The sequence below is a fragment of the Artibeus jamaicensis genome, unplaced genomic scaffold, assembly GCF_021234435.1.
Source record: "Artibeus jamaicensis isolate MK-2021 breed Jamaican fruit bat unplaced genomic scaffold, CSHL_Jam_final contig_1346, whole genome shotgun sequence".
Lineage (NCBI taxonomy): Eukaryota > Metazoa > Chordata > Mammalia > Chiroptera > Phyllostomidae > Artibeus > Artibeus jamaicensis.
Window position 1 is genome coordinate 93,652 of NW_026521265.1, and position 5,307 is coordinate 98,958.

The following is a 5,307-nucleotide window of genomic DNA, read 5'->3' on the forward strand; positions in this document are numbered from 1 at the left end:
GCACTGAATCTAAAAATTGCTTTGGATACTGTTGGTCACATTGATGATGTTAACTCTTCCAATCCATTAACATGGTATATGTGTCCATTTGTTTGAGTCTTCCTTAATTTCTTTCTTCAGTGTTGTGTAGTTTTGTGTGCACATGTCTTTTATCTTCTGTTTAGGTTTACTCCTAAGGACGTTCTTATTCATGCTGCTATAGCAACTGAGATTTTTTTCTCTGACTTCTAATATTTCATTATTGTAGTATAAAAATGCTTTTGTTTTCTCAGTATTGACTTTGTATCCTGCTGTTGTACCAAATTCAGTGATTAGGTCAAGTAGTTTTTTGGTGGCATCTGTATGATTTTCTATGTATCATATAATTTCATCTACACACAATGATGGCTTCACTTCCTCCTTTCCAAATTGGATGACTTTTATATTTTTTTCTTCTCTGAATGCTCGGGCCAGAATGTCCAATACTGTGTTTAATTAAATGGTAGAAGCAGACACCCTTTTCTTGCCCTGATCTTGGTGGGAAAACTTTTCATCAGGGGAAAATTAATCATGGTGTGTTTTGGCACACTCTTCTTTGGTTCAAATTGTTTCCAGCCCTCTGAGCTTCCTATGTCTGTTTCTTTTGCCAAAATGTGGAAGTTTTCTTTTGCTAGCTTTTCAAACATTTCCTCCATTTCTTCTCTTCCTTTTCTCCTTCTGACACTCCTATGATTCTGATGTTGTAACATTTAAGGTTGCCTCAGAAGTCCCTAAACACTTAATCTTTTTTTTTTTTTGAACTTCTGTTCTTCATTCTATTACAGTTTATGGTTTATATCCTCTTGGTTCCAAATAATTAATTTAAGTCTAGGCTTTATCCCTTAACCCATTTTCTTTATAGATTCCTCTATTTCACTTTGTATAGCACTCATTTCCTCCTTCATTTTGGGATTGAACTCAGTAATTTCTGTGAGCTTCCTGAACACCAGTCTTTTGAACCCTGACTCTCATAGATTTGCCATCTTCCTGTTGCTTAGTTCTTTTTTCTGGAGTTTTGATCTGTCTTTTCATTTGGGCCATATTCTTTTGTCTCATCACACCTGCTATGTTGTAAGGGGCAGAGCCCTATGTGTCCACCAGGCAGGCACAACCCACTTTGTTGCATTGTGGTGCTATATGTAGGCTGTTGTTTGGAGAGGGAAAAGTGACACTTGCTTAGGTCTTGCCCTGCTTCAGTTACTTCCCCTACTTTCCAGAAGTGAATTGGGCCCTTTAAGGTGCTTCCCTAGTGCTGATTCCTGGGTAGTGGGCCTCTCCAATGGACTCTCCTGTGAGACTGGCAAGTTCTCTTGCTGCCACAACACCCACAGGTTTTTACAACCAGTGGTTTTGAAGCTTTCTATTCCTGCACTGCAACCCTGGGTTGGATAGTCTGTATTGCTCCACAGTGGTTCCCCCTGGTTTATCAGAATTCAAATGTGGGGCCACATGGTCCACTAGCTGCCAAGTTGCCACATATCCTCTCCATCCTGGCTGACTATCTCTGCCCCTTCTACTAGCTTGGATAAACATTTCTTCTATAGTCCTTGATTGTCAGGCTTCCACACAGTTCAACATTTGGCAGTTACAGTTGCCTCTTCTTTTTAAATTAGTTATCCTTCCTTTTGGTTGTGCAAGGACATAAAGCATATCTATGTCTCTGTCTTGGCAGGAAACTCTATTTTATTTTAGTTTTAAATAAAACTAAAGATCATATTTACCAATGACATAACTGGTAAAGAGTAAATTGGCAACATAATAAAGTTCTTCTACAACTCACCAGCAAAAGGACAAATAATCCAATTAAATAAGTAATTCTAATTTATAAGTAATAAAATAAAACTCTATTTTACTTTAGTTTTAAAAATACTTTTCTTGTTGATTCTATCACAGACATCTCCACATTTCCCCCTCGTCAGCCACTCCTCAGGTCTTTCCCTTCCATTTGGCCTTCATCACACTGTTCTGTGTCCAAGGGTTATAAATAGAGACATTTATTTTTTTGCCAATCTCTTCCAGTCTTCTCCACGACCTTCCACTCTAAGATCTGTCAGTCTGTTCCATGCATCTGTGCCTCTCATTTTATGTAATCAGTTTTTTATTCTTTAGATCCCACATACATGTGAGATCATGCAATATTTGTTATATTCTATTATTTTAGCATGTTATTATGCTAAATATAAGTATAGTTATATTAGATATTTAATATGCATATAGCATATGTATAGAACTGTATGTGCATAGTATAACTATATATTTAGCATATATTTTTGTTTAGCATAATAATCTCAAGATGCTGTCACAAAGGGTAAAAATCTATTGCTTTGCAGATCCTACAATTCCATTATGTAAATGTACCATGGCCCTTTTATCAACTGATCTACCAATGAACACTTAGGCTGTTCCCAGATCCTGGCAACAGTAAATAATATGGCTAGGAATATAGGGGTGCAAAAATTCCTTTTGATTAGTGTCTCAGTATTTTTAGAATATGGTAACCAAAGTGGACTCCTATGTCAAATGGCATTTGCATTTTCAATATTTGTAGGAAACTGTAAGTTCCTTTCAATGCTTTGAGGAAACAATACATTCTTTTCCATGTCTGCACTAATCTGAATCTCACCAACAGTGCACTGGAATTCTCTTTTCTCCACATCCTTGCAAGGACTTGATGATTTATTGTTGATTGCCATTTTAGCAGGTGTGAGGTGCTATATCATGGTTTTAATTCACATCTATTTAATAATTAGGAACACTGAGCATTTTGAAAAATACATCTACTGTCCATCTCTATGACTTTCCTGGGCAAGTGCCTATTTCATGTCCTTTACTCAGTTTTTAATTAAATTTTTGTCCTTCTGCTGGTGAGTTGTAGAAGTACTTTATTATGTTGTAAATTCACTCTTTACTACTTATTTCACTGGTAAATTTGTTCTTCCATACAGTGGATTCCCTTTGCACTTCACTAATGGTTTCTTTTACTTTGAAGAAATTTTTGTACTTAACGTATATCTTTTTATTTTCCTTTTTTTCATTGCCTTAGGCAGCATACTGACTACAAGATTCTACACAAAGCATGATACTTAAATGCCTACATTTGCTTAAGTAATTTCCTGGTTGGTGACACGGTTCCTTCTTTACCATTTTTCATTTATTCTTTTTTAAAAAATAATTTTTATTTGCCTATTTTTCAAGTACAGTTCTCTGTCTATTTCTTCCATCCCAGGCCCCCCCTACCTCATGCTCCCCACCTCCCTCCCACTTCCTCCCCCCTCATTTCTCGTCTTTGTGTCCTTCATATTTGTTCCTCCAAATCCCTCCTCTTTTTCCCCCTTAAATTCCTTCCCTATCCCCTCTGGTCACTGTCCCCTTGTTCTCTATTTCACTGTCTTTGTTTTTATTCTGCTTGCTTGTTTGTTTTGTTGTTTAGCTTCCTGTTAATGGTGAGATCATATGGTATTTGTCTTTCAATGCCTGGCCTATTTCACTCAGCATAATGCTTTCTAGTTCCATCCATGTTGTCCCAAAGGGTAGCAGCTCCTTCTTTCTCTAGGCTGCATAGAATTCCATTGAGTACCACAATTTTTTTATCCATTCATTTACTGATGGGCACCTAGGTTGCTTCCAACTCTTAGCTATTGTAAATTGTGCTGCTATGAACATTGTGGTGCATAGTTTCTTTGAAATTGATGTTTTAGGATTCTTGGGATACAATCCTAGCAGTGAAATTGCTGGGTCACAACGCAGGTCGATTTTTATTTTTCTGAGAAAATTCCATACTGTTTTCCATAATGGTTGTCCCAGTCTGCAATCCCACCAACAGTGAACTAAGGACCCCTTTTCCCCACCACCTCCCCAACATTTGTTGCTTGTTGCTTTGTTTATGATAGCCATCCAGACACGTAAAAAGTGGTATCTCATTGTGGTTTTAATTTGCATCTCTCTGATAGCTAATGATATTGAGCATCTCTTCATGTGTCTCTGAATGTTCTGTATGTCCTCCTTGGAGAAGTGTCTGTTCAAGTCCTTTTCCCATTTTTTAATTGTGTTGGGTGTCTTCTTAGAGTGGAGTCGTGTAAGTTCTTTGCATATTTTGGAGATTAAACTTTTGTCTGAGGTATCATTGGCAAATATGTTTTCCCATACAGTTGGTTGTCTTCCTAATTTAATACTGTTTTCTTTAGCCACACAGAACGCTTTTTATTTTGATGAGATCTCATTTGTTTATTCTTTCCTTTATATTCCTTGCTCTGGGGGACATATCAGTAAAAATGTTGCTGCGTGGAATATCTGAGATTTTCTTGCTAATGTTCTCCTCTAGGCCTTTAAAGGTGTCACGGCTTATATTTAAGTCTTTTATTAAACCACCTTGAATTTATTTTGGTGTATGGTGTAAGTTGGTGCTCAAGTTTCACTTTTTTGCACGTAGCTGTCCAGTCTCCCAACACCATTTGTTAAAGAGGCTATCTTTACTCCATTTTGTGTTACTACCCCTTTGTCAAATATTAATTGACTGTAGAGAGTTGAGTTGATTTCTGAGCTCTCTGTTCTGTTCCATTGGTCTATGTGCCTGGTTTTATACCAGTACCAGGCTGTTTTGATTAGAGTGGCCTTGTAATACAGTTTGATGTCAGGTATTGTGATCCCCCCTACTTTGTTCTTCTTTCTCCAAAGAGCAGCTGCTACTTGGGATCGTTTATGGTTCCCTATAAATATTTGAAGAGTTTCCTCTATGTCTGTGAAATATGCCATTGGTACTTTAATAGGTATTGCATTGAATCTGTATATTGCTTTGGGTAGTATGGACATTTTGATGATGTTAATTCTTCCAATCCATGAACAAGGTATATATTTCCATTTGTTTGTGTCTCCCTTGATTTCTTGCTTCAGTGCTGAGTAGTTTTCTGCATAAAGGTGTTTTACTTCCTTAGTTAGGTTTATTCCCAGATATTTTATTTTTCTTTTTGCTATATCGAATGGGATTTTTTTCTTTATATCTGCTTCTGCTGATTCACTGTTGGTATACAAAAATGCCTTTGATTTCTGGATATTGACTTTGTAACCAGCTGTTTTGCCAAACTCATTAAGTAGTTTGAGCCGTTTTTTGGCAGAGTCTATAGGATTTTCCATGTACACTATCATGTCATCTGCAAACAGTGACAGTTTTGTTTCCTCCTTTCCTATTTGGATGCCTTTTATTTCCTATTCTTGCCTGATCACTGTGGCTAAAACTTCCAATCCTATATTGAATAGAAGTGGTGAAAGTGGACATCCTTGTTTTGTTCCTGA